At 38.9% G+C, this 24,273-nt stretch overlaps 1 long non-coding RNA gene across 1 annotated transcript in view; it reads left to right on the top strand.

Annotated features, from left to right (window-relative positions):
* LOC127483538 (uncharacterized) overlaps positions 1–19,764 on the top strand; it is a 35,851-nt gene extending 16,087 nt beyond the window's left edge. Inside the window, exons 2-3 of the long non-coding RNA XR_007909924.2 lie at positions 16,647–19,366; positions 19,441–19,764. This is a non-coding gene — a long non-coding RNA (uncharacterized lncRNA). The remainder of the gene's footprint in view (positions 1–16,646; positions 19,367–19,440) is intronic.
* Positions 19,765–24,273: the final 4,509 nt, after the last annotated feature.

Genomic DNA, 24,273 nt, shown 5'->3' with positions numbered 1-24,273 from the left:
CATTATAGAAACCTTTCACATCTTTAGTTAGATTTATTTCTAGGTATTTTATTTTATTATAGCTTTTGGAAATGAGATTGCTTTCTTGATTTCTTTTTCAGATAATTCAATATTGATGTATAATAACAATAGTTATTTTTTCATTTTGGCTTTGTATCCTATAACTTTGTTGAATTTGTTTATTAATTCTAATCACTTTTTTTTCCTTGAAATCTTTGGAGTTTTATATATATAAGATCATGTTATTGGAAACAGTGACACTTTGATTTCCTTTTTTCAATTTCAGATGCCTTTGATTTCTTTCTTTTGCATAATTGCTCTGATGAAGACTTCCAGTACTGTGTTGAATTAAAAATAGTGAAAGTGGGTGTCCTTGTCTGGTTCCATATCTTAGAAATTTTTCAGCTTTCCTTATAAAGTATGATGTTAGCTACTGGCTTTTATATTTGGCTTTTATTATGCTCAGGTATGTTCTCTCTAAACCTAATTATTCACAGTTTTTATTATAAAAGGATGCTGAATTTTATCAAATGCTTCTTCTACATCTCTTGAAATCATCATGTAATTTTCCCCCTTCATTCTGTTTGCATGTGTGTATCACATTTATTGATTTGCATGTGTTGACCCAGTGTTGCATCCTTGGGATGAATCCCACTTGATCATGGTGAATAATCTTTTCGGTGTGCTGTTGGATGTGGTTTGCTAGCATTTTGTTGAAGATTTTTGCATCTGTGCTTATCAAGGGCATTGGCTTTTAGCTTTTGTTCTTATTGTTGTGTCTTTATCTGGTTTTAGTACCGAGGTAATGCTGGCGATATGGAATAAGTTTGGAAGAAGTCCTTCCTTTTGTACATTTTGGAATAATTTAAGAATTGGCATTAATTGTTATTTAAATGTTTGGTAGAATTCAGCAATTGATCCATCTGATTCTGGGCTTTTCTCCAATGGGATACTTCTAATTATGAATTTAATCCCACTACTTATTATTGGTGTGTTTAGGGATTTTATTTCTTTTTGAATCAATCTTGATATATGTCTGGGAATTTGCTTATATCTTCTGGTTTATAAAATTTATTGCCATATCATTGTTCATGTTAATCTTTAACAATTCTGTTTATTTCTATGTTGTCAATCATAATATATCTATTTTTATTTCTAATTTTATGTATTTGAATCTTCTCTCTTTTTTGCTTAATCTGGATAAGAGCCTGTCAATTTTGTTTACCTTTTCAAAGAACCAGCCCTTCATTTAATTGATTTTCCCCAGAAACATTTTTATTTAGATATACAAACTTCATGCATTTCATAAATACAACTTTAGGAATGTAGTAATTCTTCCCACCATACCCACTCTCCTGCCCTCACTCCTACCCTTCTTCCTCCTCCTTGTCCTTTTTCCATTCTTATTTTTTACTAAGATCTATTTTCAATTAACTTTATACACAGAAGATTAACTCTATACTAAGTAAAAAGTTCAACAGGCACTATGAAAATATAAAACTCTTCCTCAACAGTTTTTTGATTTCTTCTATGACCAACTGCTCATTCAACATGCTCATTATCAACAATATCAACAATATCAACAATAACCAACATGCTCAGTCTGGAGCATGTTGTTCAGTCCCCATCTGTTTGTATATGTTCTAGAGATTCTTGAGTTATTGATTTCCAGTTTCATTCCATTATGGTCAGAGAAGATGCATGGTCTGATTTCAATTTTTTGAATTTGTTGAGGCTTGATTAATGGCTTGGCCTGTGGCCAATCTTAGAGAAAGTTTCATGCACTATAGAGAAGAATGTGTATTCTGCTACTGTAGGATGAAAAGTTCTGTAGATATTCATTAGGTCCATTTGGTTTATAGTAGCACTTAACTGTTGTTTCCTTCTAATTTTCTGTCTGGTTGATCTGTCCATTGCTGAATGTGGGATACTGAAGTCCCCCATTACTATTATATTGGATCTATGTCTCCCTTTAGATCCATTAACATTTCTTTAAATAGGCAGGTGCTCTGTAATTAGGTGAATATACATTTATTGTAGTCACATCCCTTCTCATTGCATGGTACCCTCCTTTGTTTCTTTTAACAATTTTTGTGATAAAATCTATTTTGTCTGATACTAGGATTGCTACAGAGGCTCTTTTTTTTGGTTTCTGTTAGCATGGAATATCTTATTCCATCTGCTCACTTTCAGTTTGCATGTATGTTTGTTGGTGAGATATATTTCTTGTAGGCAACAAGTAGATGGGTTTTGTTTTTTAATCCATTCAGCCAGTCTGTGTTTTTTAACTGGAGAGTTGAGGTCATTTACATTCAAGGTAACTATTGATGAGTAATGACTTGGCCCTGCCATTTTTCCATAAATATTCCTATTATTTACTTTGGATTTCCTTTGTACTTTTACTGGAAGATTTTCTGCCTTCATTTTTTTTCATAGTGATGACTGTGATTCTGTGTTTCTGTGTGTAGTATACCCTTAAACATCTATTATAAGGTTGGATGAGTGATGAAAAGTTCTTTCAATTTCTGTTATGGAAGGTCTTTATTTCATCTTCATTCATAATTTAGAGCTTTGCATGGTACAATAACTGGGATGACAGTTTTTTTTTTCTCTTAAGACTTGCAATATATCTTGCCATTTTCTCCTAGTCTGTAGGATTTCTGATGAGAAGTCAATTGTGAGTCTAATTGGAGATCCTCTGAAAGTAATCTGGTGTTTCTCTCATGCACATTTTAGAATCTTTTCTATTTTTTACTATGGAGAGTTTGATTACAATGTGTTGTGGTGAGGATCTTTTCTGGTCATGTCTATTAGGAGTTCTGTGTGCTTCCTGAACTTGAGCATTGCTTTCTTTCTCCAAATTAAGGAAGTTTTCTGTAATTATTTCACTAAAAGAGTCTTCTAATCTATTCTCTCTTTCCATACCTCCAGAAACTCTTAAGACCCGTATGTTGCGTGGTTTGTTAGTATCCCATAGATTTCTTTTTTTAATTTTTAAATTTTTTTAAATTAATTGATTTTTTTGACAGGCAGAGCTAGACAGAGAGAGAGAGAGAGAGAGAGAGAGAGAAAGGTCTTCCTTTTTTCCGTTGGTTCAACCCCCAAATGACCACTACAGCTGGCTGTGCTGGCGTGCCGTGCCATGCCAATCCGAAGCCACGAGCCAGGTGTTTCCTCCTGGTCTCCCATGCAGGTGCAGGACCCAAGCACTTGGGCCATCCTTTGCTGTCTTCCTGGACCACAGCAGAGAGCTGGACTGGAAGAGGAGCAACCAGGACAGAATCTGGCGCCCCAACCGGGACTAGAACCCGGTGTGCCGGCGCCGTAGGCGGAGGGTTAACCAAGTGAGCTGCGGTGCTGGCAATCCCATACATTTCTAACACTGTTTTTTTAGTGTTCTGGTTTCTTCTTCTTCTTTTTTTTTTTTTTTTGTCCTGACTATAAAATTTCCAGAGATTTGTCTTCTAACTAGGATATTCTTTCTTCTGCCTCATCAATTCTGTTGAGAAGGCTTTCTACCACATTTTTTATTTGTTCTATTGAATTATTCATTTCTAATATTTCATTTTTATTTCTCCTTAAAATCTCAATTTTATGAGAAAAATTTTCTTTCATAGCATGTATGGATTTCTTTCTTTCTTTCTTTTTTTTTTTTTGACATGCAGAGTGGACAGTGAGAGAGAGAGACAGAGAGAAAGGTCTTCCTTTTGCCGTTGGTTCACCCTCCAATGGCCGCCACAGCCGGCGCACTGCGGCCAAAGCAACATGCTGATCCGATGGCAGGAGCCAGGTGCTTATCCTGGTCTCCCATGGGGTGCAGGGCCCAAACACTCGGGCCATCCTCCACTGCACTCCCTGGCCACAGCAGAGAGCTGGCCTGGAAGAGGAGCAACCAGGACAGAATCTGGTGCCCCGACCGGGACTAGAACTCGGTGTGCCAGCGCCGCAAGGTGGAGGATTAGCCTTGTGAGCCGCGGCACTGGCCCTGGATTTCTTTAGTTTGTGGATTTGCTTCTGATTACTTCTAAGTAATCCTATGATCAATTTTTTGAATTCAATTTCTGGCATTTCTTCAATCTCTTCATTTTTAAGTTCTAGTATTAAGTGTTATTGTGTTCCTTTGGGGGCATGATGTTGTCTTCTTTATTCTTGTTTCTTGAATTTCTGCATTTATTTTTAGGCATTTTTGGAGATACTTGTAGGTTTATTTTTATTTCCCCTTTGATGGATTTTATAGTTGGACTATTCCTCTGTGGATTAGTGGAGTGTCTACTCTTTTAGTGACTACCCAGGGGCGTGTGCTGGGTGTGGTCAGGGAGCTCTGTTCAGTGCTCCAGAGTGAGTGGTGTGTTCAAAGTGATTCCCAAGTAGGGCATGGTAAATCTCTCTCTCTTTTTTTTAATCAGATGGGAAGTTTGCTCAGCTCTGTTTGCATAATCTCATGTTTACCTCTTCTCCTCGAAGAAGACCAATGTTTGGGCACTGGCCCCAGGAGGTACAATATTGCTGCCATAAGAACCACACAAAGGATCCATGCAGTCCTCTGTGTGAGCACAAATACTGCAGCAATGAACCTCACCAGGGAATCAGAGAGCCCCGAGCATATGGAGCCACCTACAATGACTAACAAAGAAACTCTGCCATACCCTGAATCCTCACAAACAACCACAGTTTTTTCATAGTCCTGGTACACAAGGATCCTGTAGTCCTGAGCACCCAGCTCCATGTCAATTCTCCCAGCCAGACTCAGGCATCACCTCTTGGCTGGTTGTTGGGTGAGCAGCCATGAACTGGCGCAGCCGTTATGTATGTCTAAAATGGTGCCTGCTCCCTCTTGGCTAGTTATAGGACTAGCTGGGTGGTTGGGGAGAGAGACACATGCCCCTCACTTTTTTCCCCCTCTAGGTTGTCAGATATACTGTCTTCCACAGGGTTTCAAGCCAAACTCATTGCTAGGCTTTTCATGCAGCTTTATTGTCAGTGGCTTGGGTTGCTGCAGTCTGGTCTCACCTCACTCTCCAAAGCTGGTGCTAAGGCTCTTGGCTGCTGGGGTCCTGAGTTGTATACATCCACATCATCCATGTAGATCCACAGTGTCGCTCTAGTTTGTGTGGAATTCCTTCTGCTGTTTTCTCCCTAACTCTTCCCTGAGATTACACTCTGTCCACATTTTTTTTAACTGTCTTCCCCTATACTAGAGTAGTAAGCTCCTTCCCTATTCTGCCATCTTGGTGCCTCTCCCCTTGATTGATTTCTATATATTGTTTATTTAGTCTCTATGTAATTTTTTTTTTGTATTCTGAGTTTTATTATATTCTTTACTTTCTATTGATTTAGCATTTTATTTTCTCTTGTTGTTTCTAGTTCTTTGAGTATAGTGATAAGTTATTTTTTGATCTTTCTGCATTTTTAGTGCAGGTATTAATTGCAATAAACTCCATAGTATTTTTGTATGTTGTGTTTCCATTTTCATTTGTTTCAAGAATTTTTAAAATTTCCTTTGTAATTCCTTCTTTGATCAATTGGTTATATGTACTTTCCATATATTTATGCAATTGTTAATGTTTTTCTTGTGATTGATTTCTAGTTTCCTGCATATGGTCATAAAAATTTGTTGTTTAATGACTTACCATTTGATCTATCCTATAGAATGTTCCATGTACTAGTCATAAGAATTTGTATTCTGGATCTGACTGATGGTATGTTCTATAGATGTCTCTTAGGGCCAACTGAGATAGGGTGCAATTTAACTCTGCTTTTTTTGGTTGATTTTCTATCTGAGTGACTTATTTCTGAAAGTGAGTTATTAAAATTCCCTACTTTTATTGTTTTAGAATCTATCTCTAATCTATCTTCCTTTAGGTATTTGCTTTATGTATCTGAGTGTATAAATACACATACACCCTATATATTATATACTTATATTACACATTATATTTACGTGTATAAATATTTATTACATATTTTTGTTATTTCATCTTGCTGGACTGAGCCCTTTACCATTGTAATGTAATGACCTTTCTGGTTTCTTTTTACTGTTTTTGATTTAAGCATCTATTTTATCTGATATAAGTATGACCAGTCCTGCTTTCTTTTGAGTTCTATTTGTGGGGAATATCTTGTTCCATCTTTCATTTTCAGTTATGTGTGCCCTTAGAGTGAAGTGAATTTCTTGGAAGCAGCATATTGTTGTGTCTTGTTTGCCTATTCATTTGGTCCCTGTAAATCTTTTTTAAAACATTTTATTTATTTTATTTGAGAGGTAGAGTTATAGACAGTGAAAGGGAGAGACAGAGAGAAAGGTCTTCCTTCCATTGGTTCACTCCCCAAATGGCCACAACGGCCAGAACTTCACCGATCCAAAGCTACGAGCCAGGTGCTTCTTCCCAGTCTCCCATGTGGGACCAGGGGCCCAAGGACTTGGGCTATCTTCTGCTGCTCTCCCAGTCCATAGCAGAGAGCTGGATTGGAAGTGGAGCAAGAGGGACTAGAACTGGTGCCCATATGGGATGCCAGGAGTGCAGGCAGAGGATTAACCTACTGCACCACACCAATACTCCCCAAGCTCAGATTTATCCCAAATTGGTACATAGTGTGTTCTTCAGAATGAACTAAAGAATGTGTAAAAGAGAGTAATTTGTTTCTACAAGCTTCTTCTTTGGACTGTTGTAGGCCCACTTGCCTCATCCTGTGACCACCAACACCACAATGGTAGATCACAGCTGGAGCTCACCAAGACCAGTGACAGCTCACCAAGACCAGTGTTGCCAAGACCCTGCTATGGTCTGTCTGCTGTTAATGCCACCCCTACCAGCAACTGGTAATGCTTGCTGAGTTATCATCTTGAGCCACAAAAAAAATGCACTGGTACTTGCTGCTGAAGCAGAACAGTTCTGTCTGCAGGCACTGGACCGGGAACAGGGACAATTAGGATTTCCTTCTGTCTGCAGGAAATTGGGAGAGGATTGATGGAATTGGTCTCCTGGCCACCTTACTTTGGAGGTTCCAAATACCTAGTCTGCAGGTACAGGTCCGGAGGCAGAGACTGGGGTCTTTTCTGACTGAATTTTATTACAGTGAGCCTGGTACTTCTAGTGAAAGGACTGAACTTAATTTTGTCTCTCTCTCCCAAGCTGCATGCATCTTTCTCCAATGTTGTGCTCCTTGGGACTGGGGGAGAGGTAACACATGCAATACTTTACTCCCTGCTGTCTTCAGTGTGACATTTTTAATAAAGCATAACCAGGCACTACAGTCTCTCACGTGGTTTCCATAGATCTTGTGAAGGTAATTTTGTGAGTGAATAGCTGTTCAAACTAGTGTCTCAGTAGGGAAATGATCACTGAACTGTCTTACTCAGCTGCTATTTTGCCTCTACCTCCAGAGTCATACATTTCTGAGATTCATCCATGTTGTGTTGCACAGTGTCAGATTATTGCTTTTAATGCTGAATAAGGTTCCATTGCATAGCCCATACTATAATTTCTTTATTCATTAGTCTGTGAACATTTGAATAATTACGAATTTGGCTTTTATGATTAAAACTGCTATGAGTATTTGTGTATTAGTCTTTGAATTTTGTGTGTAATACTTTGGATTTTGATTTTGATGAAGTCAAATTTATCAATTTTTCTTTTTATAAATTGTGCTCCTAAGTTCCTAAGAAGTTTGTATAGCCCTAGATACAGGAAATATTCTTATACTTAAAAAGTTTTATATTTTCCTTTTATGTCTATGTTCCATTTTATTTTTATGTAATCTGTGAAACTTAGGTCAATGTTTTTACCTATTTATATCCAATTACTCCAGTGTGATTTGTTGAAAATGCTATCCTTCCATGTTTGCCCATTTCTGGATCCCCTATTATTATCATTCCATTCACTTATGTATCCACACCTCTGCCTATAGCACACAAATTTGATTTTGGTAGCTATGAGTTGAATTTTGAAATTTGGTCCCCTTATTCTTACTAATTTAATCTTCTTTGTTAAAGCTATTTTGCTGTTCTAGTTCCATTTTCTACTATATACATTTTTGAATAGTCTTATCTATGTTTACAACAAATCTTACTAGAATTTTGATAGAAATTATGTTAAACTGGTATATGAATTTGTGTAAAATTGACAATTTTTGTGCTGTTTTCTAATTCATGAAAATAATAAATTTCTTCAGTTATTTGCATCTTTTTTGATGGGTTTCATCAGCATTTGTAATTTTTACCATATAAATCATATACTTTTTTTTTTTAAAGATTTTTTTATTTATTTGAGAGGTAGAGTTACAGACAGTGAGAGGGAGAGACAGAAAGGTCTTTCTTCCATTGGTTCACTCCCCAGTAGGCCGCAATAGCTGGAACTGCGCCGACTGAAGCCAGGAGCCAGGTGCCTCTTCCCGGTCTCCCATGTGGGTCACAGAAGAGAGCTGTATTGGAAGAGGAGCAGCTGAGACTAGAACTGGCGTCCAAAAGGGATGCCAGCGTCACAGGCGGAGGTTTAACCTACCGCACCACTGCACTGGCCTCTAAATCATGTACTTAAAGATTTACATCTAAGTCTTTGATTTTTCAGTCATAACTAATAATATGGTCTTTTTATTGTATTCTTATGTGTTCATTGATATTATTTGGAAAATAGAATTACTTTTTGTATTTTTGAAACATACTTTGCAGCCTTGCTAAATTTGCTTGTTAACCCTAAGAATTTTCTCATCGATTTCTAGAAGTGTTCAGTTTGGATAAAGTGTACGATCTATACATAGAGAAAATCCCATTTCTTTTTTTTAAAGATGTATTTATTCATTTATTTATTTGAGAGGCAGAGTTACAGAGAGAGTTAGAGACACAGGGAGAGGTTGTCCATCCGCTGGTTCATTCCCTAAATGGCCAAAACAGCCGGAGCCAGGCCAATCTGAACCCAGGAGCCAGGAGCTTCTTCTGGGTCTCCCACATGGGTGGCAGCAGCCCAAGAACTTGGGGCATTCTCCACTGCCTTTCCCAGGCCATTATCAGGGAGCTGGATTGGAAGTGGAGCAGCTGGGACTTGAACCAGGTCCCATATGGGATGCCAGCATTGCCGGCAGCGGCTTAACCTGTTTAACCACAGTGCTGGCCCCTCAAATTATCTGTTTCATGTTAGCTGACTTATTAAAGTTTTTTTTCTGAGAAATTATCCATTTTATATAAGTAGTAAAATTTTTGTGTAAAGTTGTTCAAAATAGAATTTCAATGTTTTCAGGTTTTGTAGTTATATCCCCTTTCTCTTTCTAACACTGTTATATTGCATGTTAACTTTTTTTCCTCTTCAGTCTTGCTAGAGGTTTGTCAATTTTATCAATTTTTAAAAAAACAGCTTTCTGTTTCTGTGTATTCCATGTTATCCTCATCATGTTTATATTTTCCTTAAAATCCTCTTGCATATCTGTAACAATGTTATTAAAGTTATTGTCTGCTAATTCTATTGCTTCTGCTTTTCTGTGTTTGTATTGAGTTATATTCCTCTTAGTTATGTGTTGTATTTTCTTATTGTTTGCATTTTAAACTAATTTTTATTAGGAATGAATGCTACGAATGCATCATTGAAAGTCTGTATTTGTAGTCTTCCTTTAGAAAGATTAGTTCTGCTTTGGCAGAGCGCTGTTCTTCCAGTTCAATCTGATCCTTTTGAAGCTTGTTTGTAAGCTCTTCTAGGGGGAGTCTAGAGTAAGTTTTTCTTAAAGGCTAATTTAATTCTTCTGAAGCATAATTCTTCAGGAGGCAAGTAAATTATCAGGTGGTCAGCAATGTCTGTTTTCTGGCTGACAGCAACTCAATCCCGTACTCATAGATTCCTGGAATTGTTTAATATTATGCTGAGTTAGCCTAATATTCGAGGAAACAATCCAGGTAAATCCTATGTAGGTTTCTGGAATAATTTCCCTCTGTACTCCCCCCTCACTTTCAGCTTTGTCAGCATCCTTGAATTCTGATCTCTGCTGAATTCAGTGAGATACTTCTGTTCCCTCCTACCTTTGCTCCCAACCCACCCCCCCTTACCTGGGAAGTGCCAGAAAAATACATGGATCAGACAGCTTAACTCATTTCTCTCTCTGCTTTCAGAACTCACAGTCATGTGCTGTGTTGTTTTGTTGTTGCATATTTTTTATCCAGGACAAATTTTGTATCAGTTATTCAATCACATTCAGAAGCCGTAGTTCCTAAACATGTTCCAAACATGTTAAATTTAATCATCATAATTGACATTTTCTTCTTATAATTTCCTCTTAGCTTTCCAGAACTTCAATGCATTCTCTAATATATCTGCAAACCACTTAGAATATTTTGATATGCTATATAAACATCATTCCTTCTCTTCATACTACCATCACCACTCTTCCCTCTTAGTTAGTAGAACATATTTTTCTGAGGTTGTAGTTTTAATGGAAAGGGTGAAAAATTACATTATGCTCTTCTCATTTTGGGGGATAAAAATCGTGTGAATGGGGATCATTACAGTACCCAATGTTTTCCCAACACTGCCATAGTTAACTGTTGTCTCTCTCGCTCTTCTCCCTGCTCCCTGCCATGTGGGTGTGTGGGTTTATTGAATAAAAAGGCTTTTAGATCATGTCTTGCTGGGCAAGTGAAAAATGACAGTCTTCCCAGATGTTTTAAATCTCCAAAACATTTCACTTGGGCTATGTCTCAGTGGGCATTTTAATACTATATCAATAAATGTAATCACGTAGTATGATCTTGGTATTCATCAAAAAGGGACTTGAGTTGTGATGTTATGAGTTGATCAGTATCTGGAGTGAGAAAGGTCTCTGTTTCATTGAGGCCTCTCAAAAGAATGTCCTCCTGTCTGTCAGGAATGCCCAGTCCTTTGGATTGAAGTGAATACCCCAAGCAGAGTTCAGTGTAGCAAGAACTGGTGCCAAGGGGACTATGTTTTTTTTTTTCTAGCTCCCTCATGCACACTTCTTTGAATTTTTTCCCTAAGGGTACTTAGAAAAGCTGGAACTGATGGAGTGATATAGTTTAAGTTGTATCTCATCATAGAAAGAGGCAAGCTGCTCACTAATGATTCTTCTGGTAAATCAGCTCAAGACGTCTTTGAGGAAGGCCTCAAGTCTTACTATTATAAAAAAAGTAAAAGGATGTGAAATATGAAAGACAATTTTTATTTATATTTTATTTTTTGAGGAAGGTGTTAAGACCCAAGGCTGGGAAACCAGCTGGATAATATCATAACAGTGTTGAGGTTAATCAGATCTTCTGGCGTGTCAAGTTTAAGTGTTCTCAGGATAATCAGGAAATACATGGAATCATGTGGCTCCTAATAATTTATAGGAATAAAATCATACAGAGATTGAGAATCTCAATGGGAACTATAGTGTCTTTTTAAATTTATAATAAAATAATATTGAGTTTGAAGTATTTCAACAAGGAATCAAATGCAGAATGTTATAAGATAGCTCTTTTGTTTGATTTTTCTCAAATAAATAAATAAAGGCTGTTGTTGATTTCATCAAGACCAACTTTGCCTGTAGGACAATAACTAGCATGTGTTTTACCTCCATGAACATATGTTTGTAATTGCAACTATACAATTGCTCAGGAGGGGAAAGTTTTCAGGCCTATGAAATGAGATTAGTACCTCCATAGCAGAACTTAAGCCAATAAGATAGGCGGTATCTACAGCCTTCTAAAAGAAGCAGCTTGATGGACCAGCTAAGCATGATGGCCCCAGCTAAGCATGGGGCCCATAGACTTGTCATGTCTTGTTTCAAATGTTCTCAAAAAAGCATTATTAATGTGCTTTTCATGTCTAAGTTTATATATCACATATCACCAAATTCTTGTCATTGAGAAACTTATAGTTGAAAAAGACTTAAATAAATAAATAAATAAATAAATAAATAAATAAATTTTTGGTCATTATTCATTTCACCAAGCCAAAAGTATTGCAGAATTAGAAAGATCTAAACCTGATCTTGCTTCTGGAACTTAAAATGTGATTGTGGAAAAGTATTTTAATTTTAATGGGTGTCTATTCCCATCTTAGTTAGCAGCATCCAACCTTTCAGGTAAATGTTTTATGATTATCCTGCATGTGCCATTTCCCCTTGATTCTTACCTATTATTACCAAGTCCTGTTGACTCTGCTTTTAAATACATGCAGCCACTTCTCTTCCTTTCATAGTTGCTGCCCAAATCAAAGGCATTCACATTTCTTGCCTAGAAAATTAAAGAGCTGGGGCCGGTGTTGTGGCATAGCAGGTAAAGCTGCCACCTGTGATGCTGGAATCCCATATGGGTGCTTGTTTGTGTCCTGGTTGCTCTACTTCCAATCCAGCTCTCTGCTAACAGCCTGGGAAAAATAGCAGCAGATGGCCCAAGTGCTTTGGGCCCCTGCCACCCATGTGGGAGACCCAGAAGAAGCTCCTGGCTTTGGTCTGGCCTTTTTGACCAGCTGAGTGTACCAATGGATAGAAGAGCTCTCTGTCTGTCTCTCCCTCTGTCTCCTAACTCTTACTTTCAAATAAATAAATAAATCTTTAAAATAAATCCCCACTCCCACTAGCAGTGTAAAAGAGTCATTTAAAAAATGAAAAAGAGAGAATTAATTAGCCTTCAAATAATTTCCACGTTAATCCTCTTCCTTTATTCTTGCCTAATCTCTTCTTGTCTGAATAGCCAGATTGATCCTTTCAGTATGCATTAAATCGCATCACTTCCTTACCATAACCTCTCCATTTCCTTCCTATTGCATGGAGTACTATACAAACTCTTTACCATGACCTTCAGAATGCCATATGACCTTGAGCTGTTTACTTCTTCTACCTAATCTGCAATCACTTGTGATCCCTGGATCCTTCCACCTCCTACTCACTCTGCTACTCATATACTTGTCTAGTTCTTGCTGTTTTGCAAACAATTCATTTGCTAAGCTCATTTTTCCCTGAAAGAATGTCTCCTTACCTTAAGGCATTTTCACTGACAGAGATTTTATATAAGCTCCAGGAGAGTTTTTAAAAAGGCTAATGGAAAATGGAATTAAAGATAATTTATTTTGACACTGAAAAGTTTTGAAATCCATGCATAAATTCTTTTAAATAGGCATTTTCTATGAACTTTTTGAAGAATCCTCCTATCTCTATCTCAATGTTACTGCCCCAAAGAGGTTTTTACTACTGAATCTAAAATAGCTGCCTTTGTCTCTGCCCCCTTGCTTTGCTTTATTTTCTTCAGAGTATAATATTACCGTCTGAAATTGTATTATTTTCTAAACTGCTCTTTCTTCTTTAATAGCAGGTATATTCTATAAGGGTGGATTTTGTCTTATTATTATATTCCATACATACACAATGGATATATAATAAATGCTCATCAAATGAATAAATAATTTTTAAATGGAGATGATATGAAGAAGGCATAAGAAAATATATGCATATCCATAAATACTACAAAACTATACAGTAGTAAACTATTAGTTACTCATGTACATTTTATAGTTAAAATGGTTATAAAGTACACAAAATATTTGAATATCATATTGGTGTTTATGTGATCTGGGACTTAGGTTTTTTTTTTAACTTTTATTTAATAAATATAAATTTCCAAAGTACAGCTTTTGGATTACAGTGACTCACACCCCCCATAACCTCCCTCCGAACCACAATCATCCTATCTCCCATTCCCTCTCCCATCCCATTCACATCAAGATTCATTTTCAATTCTCTTTATATACAGAAGATCAATTTAGTATATACTAAGTAAAGTTTTCAACAGTTTGCACTCACACAGAAACACAAAGTGTAAAGTACTATTTAAGTACTAGTTATACCATTAATTCACATAGTACAACACATTAAGGACAGAGATCCTACATGAGGAGTAAGTGCACAGTGACTCCTGTTGTTGACTTAACAAATTAACACTCTTGTTTATGGCATCAGTAATCATCTGAGGCTCTTGTCATGAGTTGCCAAGGCTATGGAAGCCTTTTGAGTTCACCGACTCTGATCATATTTAGACAAGATCATAGTCAAAGTAGAAGTTCTCTCCTCCCTTCAGAGAAAGGTACCTCCTTCTTTGATGACCCGTTCTTTCCACTGGGATCTCACTCACAGAGATCTTTCATGTGGTTCATTTTTTTTTTTTTTTATAGAGTGTCTTGGTTTTCCATGCCTGAAATACTCTCATGGGCTTTTCAGCCGGATCCGCATGCCTTAAGGGCTGATTCTGAGGCCAGAGTGCTGTTTAGGACATCTGTCATTCTATGAGTCTGCTGTGTATCCCGCTTCCCATGCTGGATCATTCTCTCCTTTTTAATTCCATTAGTTAGTATTAGCAGACACTATTCTTATTTATGTGGTCCCTTTGACTCTTAGTCCTATCATTATGATCAACTATGAACTGAAACTGATCACTTTGACTAGTGAGATGGCATTGGTACATGACACCTTGAGATTGAATTGGAATCCCCTGGCGTGTTTCTAACTCTACCATTAGGGACAAGTCCAATTGAGTATGTGCCGAACTGTACATCTCCTCCCTCTCTTATTCCCACTCTTATATTTAACAGGGATCACTTTTCAGTTAAACTTTAACACCTAAGAATAATTTTGTGTTAATTAAAGAGTTCAACCAATAGTGTTAAGTAGAACAAAAAAAAAAAAATCCTAAAAAGGATAAAGTATTAAGTTGTTCCTCAACAGTCAGGACAAGGACTGATCAAGTCATTGTTTCTCATAGTGTCCATTTCACTTCAACAGGTTTTCTTTTTGGTGTTCAGTTAGTTGTCACTGATCAGGGAGAACATATGATATTTGCAGGACTTAGGTTTTATGTTTAATTATATTTTTTGTCTTAAAAGAGTGTTAGGGAGTTTTACCCTGTTGAACAAATTGATTAATTATTCACATTTCACAATTAGTTGCTTTTTGCATTTTTAACCAATTCGGTGCTACCATAGTTAGAAAATCTTTCATACCACTAGGAATTGGGCAGCACAGTGGAATATGTGTTACCATAATGCTGCGTACTTATACTGGCAGTATTTCCATTCTTTCCATAAGTTAAAAAGGGAATAATTTACTAGGCACGCATCTTGTGCTAATCAAAGATACACAAATTCTGCACAGCCCTCAGTCTCCTTTTGCAGATTCATATTGCACTTGATCATTGTACTGTGAAGAGTTAGAAGGGTTAATAGGCAGTTAGGAAAGACCCTGTGGGAATGAGGAACCAGGTGTTTGTATGCTGCAGCTTAAATGAAGGACATTGCCCTAAGAAAATTTTAATAGGGAACAAATGGGTCCCATGCCCACAGGTAGCTGTGAAAAAAATGAGGCTCTGACAATAGACTGGAGTATAACACAATGCAGCTTGTTCCCAAATGGCACATTTCTCAAGTGGTCAGCAAGGTAATGTTTGTTAACTGGTCAGTAACTATGACTGCTAACCTAGAGATAGAAAAACACAAAGCAGATCCCTGACATATTAAAACTATGTAGAAGATAGCTGGCGCCACGGCTCACTAGGCTAATCCTCCGCCTGTGGCGCCGGCACCCCGGGTTCTAGTACTGGTTGGGGCGCTGGATTCTGTCCTGGTTGCTCCTCTTCCAGTCCAGCTCTCTGCTGTGGCCCCGGAAGGCAGTGGAGGATGGCCCAAGTGCTTGGGCCCTGCACCTGCATGGGAGACCAGGAGGAAGCACCTGGTTCCTGGCTTCGGATGGATGCAGCGCGCCTGCCATAGCAGCCATTTTGGGGGTGAACTAACGGAAGGAAGACCTTTCTCTCTGTCTCGCTCTCTCTCACTGTCTAACTCTGCCTGTCAAAAAAAAAAAAAAACTATGTAGAAGAATTGATCAATTGGTGTGCAGTCCTCATATAAGCTCCAGACCCAGATCTTCATGGACTCTTCCCTTAGGTACCCCTCCTGGCAAGCAGGAGTCTCCATCTCCATGATGTTGGTGTGCTAGGACACCCCCAAACACACACCAGCAAACTGTCTCTTGAATGGGGACTCTGTGGTTTTCTAGTTGAGTGTTCACTCCATATTTTGAGGCTGGGCAGTTTTGTTCCCTCCCTTCCCAATCATCCCAATTTCTAAGAAAATTCTCGACTTTCCAGCTTATGTCTCCCATCTTCCTCACTCCTTTTATTCCTTTAATATTTGAGAAGATGCTATGATTCATGGATTTTCTACCTCTCTGTGATGCCTCTTAGAAGAGAATGCATTTGTATACAGTCCTACACATGAACAGAGGAGTTAGAGAAGAAGTGACAGGCTAGGCAAAGGAAATAACTAGAGAAGTTAAGTAGAGTCACCTAATAAGCAATGCAGGGAAAGAGAAAATGAGAGTAAAAGCTGAATGGACAAAGCAGAAATGGAGAATTTGGGCTAAGACTCCCAAATGAGAAATTCAGAAGGCATAGGGTTGAGTGCTGAGAAAACAGTCTATACGTGACCAGGATGTAGTAACCAGGATCTCAGAGGCTTTTGAAACGAGTGTCCAGTCCATGTCACCAATTGAGCCACTGAAGCCAGCAGAAGGGCTGACTGGCATGAGGGAATCTATAAGGATGCAGGAGAAGATGACCTGGTATAGGAACAGGGGCTGCCTTTTGTCCCACTAACTTCTCTTTTCTCTGCTTTCCCTAGGAGGAAATGCATCCTGAAATAAACTGGTGCCTGATTTATGGAAGAAGGTGGAGCCAACTGGCATGAGGGATAGATAATGGTGGACATAGCAATGGGCATTCCAGATGCCCCTTCAGGGCAGGACATGTTCCCAGGTGCTGAAAGTGCAATCAGTAGCTAGGCCCTTGGGCTCAAGCACTTTGAGATTTTCTGAGCTGCTGATCATACTCTTCTGCAGATGGCCCCCATGCAAGTGAGTAATGCAGGGTCATTTTAACTCTAAGTAAACCAGATGTGATGGGGACCTACAGCTCAAGGTCACCCAGTGAAATGGGCTAAGGCTGAGATCTATCATAATATAACTTCTCCCTTGGCTCAGTCCTATTTGCCTTCTCCTTTTCACAGGCGTTGATCACAAGGGAATGCCCTAGAAGCTTATTTATCTTCATCTCAGGTCTGCTGCTGGACAAACCAGTGTATGGCAATGCTGTCTAAGATGGGGAATTTTTGTGGTGTTCAAACTGGTAAAGAATAAACAAACCTGTGCATTTTCTTTTTATAGCAGATGCAGTATTCTGAGAAAGGGATTAACACCATTAAAAAGGGTGCCCAAGAAATATAATTCTTGTTGTGTTGGAAACCTTGGAAGTGTAAGAGGCTAAAATATAAAACAGACTGGGAATCAGTTTCAGGAGTCGAGGAATGAAATCCACAGGCTAATACAGGCTTGTCGTTGTAGAGAGAAGCATGCTTGTTATTTTTCAAAGGAGAGTTGGAAAGATGTGGTGTCAATCTGGATGTGAGGGTGAAGAGAAGCCAGCTGAGCAAACATTGATTCCCCGGGTGAGAGCAGGGGAGTCTGAGAGTGTCATGGATGGTAATGGATAAAATGGGAAAAGGCTTAATGAGGAGCTTAATATTCTCTGGTTTTGACATCTCTAATTTAAAATGTTGACAATATATTTCAGAGGAAAAGATGGGAGCCATCTTAATTGCCCAGCCATATAAAGGGATGGCATGATCAGTTGTGCAGGCTGTGATCAGCACAGGGCATCATGCCCAGTGGAAATGAAGGTTGGGCTCTAGACTGTATGGGTCTGCACCTGCCCAGAGGAAGGGAATTTTTCCTGATCGGCACAGAAATGTTGCAGGGGCTGGTAGTACACTGGCCAGAGCTTGAAACCAGTGAAAGATATGAGATGTTTTGATGAAATGCATGAATTTGGTTTAGATCAGAGTGGGGAGTTCATGAAGTGGAAGAGTTTCAAAAGTTAAATGTCTTTAGGATTGGGGATAGGTAAGTTACTTAAATCTTCTAAGTATCTTTTTTCCTTAATTGAGTGGCCGGACAATTTTCTTCTCTCCACTCCTTCACAGTCACCTATACCAAGATAGGATAACTGCATGAGATATTTGTCAAGGCAAAGAAAGGAGGTGGCTATGCTTAGTCTAATGAGGTGCAGGAATTATGCTAAGAAGTGATTACATTTGGCAGTGGAAGTCCTTAACTTGCAGATATTTCTTTCTGAGACTGGACAAGGCAGATCACCTTTTTACTTCTTTCCATCTTTGCATGTGCATGACCTAATTATCCAGCATATCCAAGAAGGGAAGTCAGATGGAACACAGAAGGCAAAGTTGCCTTGAAGAGGAATAAGGGCGACTGCAGGTGAGCCAAAACATAAAAAGTACAGATTAATGGTGTAGCTTTAGAACCATTGTCCGAGGAGTCCAGGGAGGCTTGTGCCCTCTTATTAGCATTGCTGATTGATGACAGTGACAGTGATGGTTTGCACCTTATCTCAGGCAGACAGCAGATCTCTGCCATTGGAGCTGGTTACATAGCAGGAATATCTCTGTGACCAGTAGAGTATGAGAAACCCAGACTTGGCCTCCATTGCAGGTTCACTGGTTTTACATGTTCCTTGCACATGTCAGTGCCTCCTGCTTCCAGAAGGAAGGTCCTGGTAAGACCTTTCAAAGGGACAACAATTGAAGTATGGGCCTGGGTCCTGTAGATCCCTTGCTATGAGTCACATCCTTGCTTGTAGCTGCTGCTATATGGTATCATTTTTCCTGATTAGGCCATAGATTTCCAAACATAGGTTGAGCATCCCTAATCAAAATATCTTTAATCTGATGCTCCAAAATTCAAAATTTTTTGAGCACCCACATGATACTAGAAGTAGAAAATTCCATACTTGATTTCATGAGAAGAGTCACAGTCAAGATGTAGGTACACTGAACGCACTGTATAAAATGACTTTTTGGCTATGTGTATAGGTGTATATGAAAAATAATTTTATGCTTTGACTTAGGTTCCCTCAATAACATATCTCGATGTATATGCAAAAATCCCCCAAACTAAAAAAAAATTTGAATTTCAAACACTTCTGGTATCAAGCATTTTGGGTAAGAGATACTGTATTTGTGTTGTCATTTTTAGTTCTGTGAGTCATTTGCTATCAGTAGTACACAACATAATTAAATTAGCACATATTAAAGATCTGCTTGATGTACCTTGTTCATAGTTATACTCACAAAATATAACCTTTTCTGCTCTTCTCTCACATCCAGTTTCAACTTATTTTCCTCATTGTGTTACTTTTTCTGAGAGATTCTAGTTCTTTTTGCTGGGAGACAGTGCTCTGTGCTGAAGCAATTGGATTCTTAACACCCACTTGGCTCTGGATCTCGGTCCAGTCCTGATTGTTGGCAGGCATCTAGGAAGTGAACAACAGGTGGGCACTCTCACTCTGTTTCTTTCTCTCTTTCTCTACCTGTAAAATTAATCTTGTTTTTTTTTTTTTAAAAGGTCACTAAAAAAAGAAGTAAAAGAAAATTTAGCTCCATGGATTATGACTCTGCACCAGCACAGAGTGGTGGATACCTGCTGACACACCTTTTTAGCTTCAGTGACACCGCTGCCACAGCTAGAACTCTTAAATGGCTGGTCCTAGTACTGGGTGACAGCAAGAGGAACTCATACAACTTCAGAGGCAATGAAGGTAGCTGTCCGAGGCTATCCCATTCCTCCCTCCCTTCCTCTACTTATCTACCATGAGAATTATTGTTTTGGACTGGTTGGGATATAGACATAGTAAAACCATAATAATAAATAATATTTTAAATAATACATATCAAACACTGCATCTGATTGTGCACTCTCATTTCATTGTGATTTAATGTTCATGAAGGTAGGAATAGTAACTCTGATGGAACTGAGGAACATGAGGCATAAAGAAGAGAATGAGGTCTCACAGCTTGTAAGAGATGCCATCTTGGTGCCACCAAGATTTGAACCCAGGTCTATGGGTGACTCTAAGACACCTGCTCTGAGGTCACACAAATCCAAAAGGTGAAATAAGTGTGAGTTGGTGTTTGAATGTGGTGGAGGATATGAGGCTTTAAGGAGAATAAAGGGTCTAGAATGATTTCCAGGTTTCTAATTTTAGTGGTGTGTTGGAACATTAGTAGGACTTTACACAGAATTACTCTTACTCTGACTCCTAGAAATAGTTCCAGCCTTTAATTAGTGTCGAGATCATTTTTTAGGTTAAGAAAAAAAATTGAGTTGGATTACAGAAATTTTTTTAATCCTTCATTTGGTTTTTGCCTATAATAGACCAGCTAAATTGTGGATAAGAGACCTCCTATTAATTCAAAACTGTCTTGAACTCAAAGTAGTCAAACTATTAAACTAATGAATGAGCAGCCTTCCTTTTACCCTCATATTCATTCTCTTAGAGTCTTTTTCCCAGTGGTCACCAGGTATCATGTTATGGCTATGAAAGCTTTTAGGCAGTGGTTACAGAAAGTCGGAAAAGTAGGAAAGTCAAGCATTCTGGAGAAACCCAGCCCTATTAAGGAGAGAGAGGTCTGTTTCTGATTACTGATAATTATAGATAAGCTGGAGCCGACAGTCATTTTCTGACCACAAACTCAAATCAATCAATTAAAAACTGCATGTAGCTGCACCACGGCTAATCATTCCCAGGCACTTCAGGATGATCCATTAAGTCCTACCTCTACCGTGTCATAGTTGCTGTATTCCATCTGCGCCTCTGACAGTAGATCAAGTACACACCTCATTTTATACTCTCCAGCTAATCAAGAATGCTGTTCACAGTGTTAGCCTTCCATCCACTTACTGAAATCACCAGCCTTGTACAAGAAGCATGATGAGTGAATCATCATTTCCTTTTCTGGACTCTGGTATGCAAAACTAAGAAAAATAATTGCTAGCAAGGAGAAACAATCATTTCTGAAATCTCTGAAGCATTTTGCTCATTGTATTGCAGATTGGCAGTAGGGGGTGTTCCTCCCTGAGGTGGACAATTGTGACCCTGTAGGACATGGAAGCTATATTGTAGACAGAGTATTAAAGTTGTTTAGGCCAAGTAGCCTCCAAAAGAGGAGGGACAATGTGATGTGACTTCAAAATAAGAAAAATGGAAGAAAGATTCTTGGTCACTCCAGATGCGTGGAATCCTCCAGGAAGTAGATTTCAATACAACTTAATGAAGTAAGCTTTTATTCAGAGGTTGCACACCGATGGCCCGTGGGCTAAAATCTGCAAACAGATGTGGCTTTTTGGTATCACAGTATGTTTAAAGCAAATTTTGAGTGAGTTGCTAACATTTAAGAATCAAGAAACTGTACAATTTAGATTTCTGGCCCTTTTTTAAAACTGAAAGATCCAGCAACAGTGAGTTCAAACTCCCCTGGCCTGCAGACTATTTCCTTTGGAAAAGAGATGTACTTTCCAGCTCAGCACATTCCTTACAACTTTCTTTGGACCTGCATCAGCATCCTTCCCTCATCTATGTTACTTCCTGGCTCTTGCAGCTTTTTTGAGTTTATGAGCCATGCTAAATACTGAACTACTTTATGAAGTAATGAGCATCTTGGTCTTTGATGAGTTCCTGTTGGGGGAACATTTGCTGGAGGTAAAATAGACTATAGATCCTTGGACCATAGCAACTGGGCTCTTTCCCTGGGCAAAATTCAGAGAGCCCTGCTTTTGCTGTCCTCCAGATGTTTCCTACACATGGAGAGCGTAGACTATGGAGTCAAAGGGAAAAATCTTTTCAAATACCATTCAGTCTAGAAATCCACTACTCACTCCAGCTACCCAAGGTTCCCCTATGATTGTCCTTCTGAAGATGAGCTGTGCTTTTGGTGTATGCACCCTTACGTAGGTAGAATGGGTATAGTGGGGCTGTTAGGTAGGAACAATGCATCCAGTCCTTAGATATGTGAGTTGTTGAGTCCACAGACACGCATGTGAGACCCATTGCGATTCAGGACAGGATTTAGGGTGGAAAAGGAGGTAGCCTGGGAGCTTCTGTACTCCTTTCAGGGATTATCCTGAGCTCACAATTTTAAATGCTATGACTGTAGGCCGGCAGTGTGGCTCAATAGGCTAGTCCTCCACCTTGTGGTGCCGGCACGCTGGGTTCTGGTCCCTATCGGGGTGCTGGATTCTGTCCCGGTTGCCCATCTTCCAGGCCAGCTCTCTGCTGTGGCCCGGGAGTGCAGTGGAGGATGGCCCAGGTGCTTGGGCCCTGCACCCCATGGGAGACCGGGAGAGGCACCTGCCTCCTGCCTTCGGATCAGTGTGGTGTGCCGGCCACGGTGGCCATTGGAGGGTGAACCAACAGCAAAGGAAGATCTTTCTCTCTCTCTCTCTCACTGTCCACTCTGCCTGTCCAAAAAAAAAAAAAAAATGCTATGACTGTAAAATTCTCCATGTTCCACTAATAGTATGAATAATAGACTTTTTAAAAAAATCATTTTATTTATTTGAAAGACAGAATAACAGAAGAAGTAGAGCGAGAGCGAGAGTGAGAGCGAGAGAGAGAGAGAATGAACTGGTTCATTCCCCAAATGACCATAATGGCCAGAGCTGAGCTGATCCTAAGCCAGGAGCTTCTTCTGGGTCTCACATGGTACAGGGGCCCAAGTACTTGGGCCATCTACCACTGTTTTCCCAGGCCATAGCAGAGAACTGATCAGAAGTGGAGCAGCCAGACTCGAACCAGCGCCCATAATGGTTCTGCAGGCTGGGGCTTTAACCTCCTGTGTAACTGCACCAGCTGCTGAATCATATACTTTGTAAAATTCTGGGTAGACTACATGTGGTCCCAAGATGGGTAGGTACACAAAACTGTAAAATATGGAATCTTTTTTTCAAGAAACAAAGAGATGCTCCAGGACACTTGATGTTAATTCTTCTCCTATTTGGCCAGTACTAAGTCTTAGGATGTGGTGTTGCCCAGGCAATATTGGAATATATACTATTTAAGCCCAGAGACTCTGGTATTCTAGTTTTTCTGGAAATGTTGCCAATTTTATTATGAATTTTCTCCATTTTCTCTGATTATGGATACTTAGGCTGTTCCTATTTTCATAGTTGTTCTATCTTCTAATGCTGAGTACCTTATTTTATGGTAAAGAACTTTACCTTTGGGACTAGAAGCAGAACTTTTTTTCTGAAGCAGCTTGGGTTTTACATGGCTTCCTTTGATTCTTGTCTTTAAGGAAAAAACATCCCTTGACTCTCAGTTGTTTTCCAGATGTATATAGAGTTCTCATCTAAAGGTCATCACAAAATGGCGATGTTACCATAGTGCATGCTTTTGGTGACCTTTGCATCATTCTCAAGTTAAAAGAAATTTGTCAATTGGGAGGACAGAGTTGATTAATTTTATTTAAATCACATTTAACTTCAAGCAAATTGATGGACTGAATGAATCGGCCAGCTATTAATTCAGCCAAATATGGTCAAGCTAGTTGGACTTGTAAACATAACCACAGGCAATTAAAGTCACACTGTTGCTTACAACTTCCAAAAATGAGAGCTATGCTCCCAAGCCTTCAGAAATGCCCCATTTCAACACTTTTCCTTTATCTCTGATCATTTGGCCATGCTTAAAATCACCACACCATCAAGTGGACTTGAATGCTTAGCCACAAATCACAGAGTTGTAGAAATGTTAATAGCAAGTGGACAGTCGTCACTATCCATAATTACAGTAATAGAAAACAGATACCTTAAAGTCATTTCTTTGATTTTCAACTTATACATGTCATCTAATTTGACCTTGGGAAGAAAATACCATTTTGCCTATGGTGGTATTGTCTTATTCATCTGTTGAAATGATTGAAACTTGTTATGAACACACAATTTACACTCGGATATCTACCACAAGCCACTCCTGTGAAGGACTTTTTTATTCACTCAAGATTTCAAAAAAGAATTATGATAATTTACTATTATTCTTGTTGTTCATTATCATTCCAAAAGATGATGTCCTTGGGAAATATGTTAGAAATCACTCCAAGGGTATTTCCATTATTTTGTAGAGGCAGGGAATTACTGTAAAATCTACAGATGGTTAGCTCTCCCATCTCCTTTATTGTACAGATTCTCAACTTGGGCTGCACAGAGTAAACCATCTGGGGCTTTTTTAAAAATGCTAATTTCTGGGTTTCCAGCCTAGAAAGTCTGATTTTATTGATCTGCATGTGTCATGGGCATTAGAGTTTTGAGAAGCTGCCCCGGTCACCTGGAGGGCTTGTTAAAACACTTTACTAGACTGCTTGTTAAGAGATCCCGATTGACCAGGACTAGGATGGACACATG

This window comes from Oryctolagus cuniculus, chromosome 13 (assembly GCF_964237555.1).
Source record: "Oryctolagus cuniculus chromosome 13, mOryCun1.1, whole genome shotgun sequence".
Lineage (NCBI taxonomy): Eukaryota > Metazoa > Chordata > Mammalia > Lagomorpha > Leporidae > Oryctolagus > Oryctolagus cuniculus.
The sequence above is the reverse complement of the archived record's forward strand: the minus strand, read 5'-3'. Positions and strand labels throughout refer to the sequence as shown.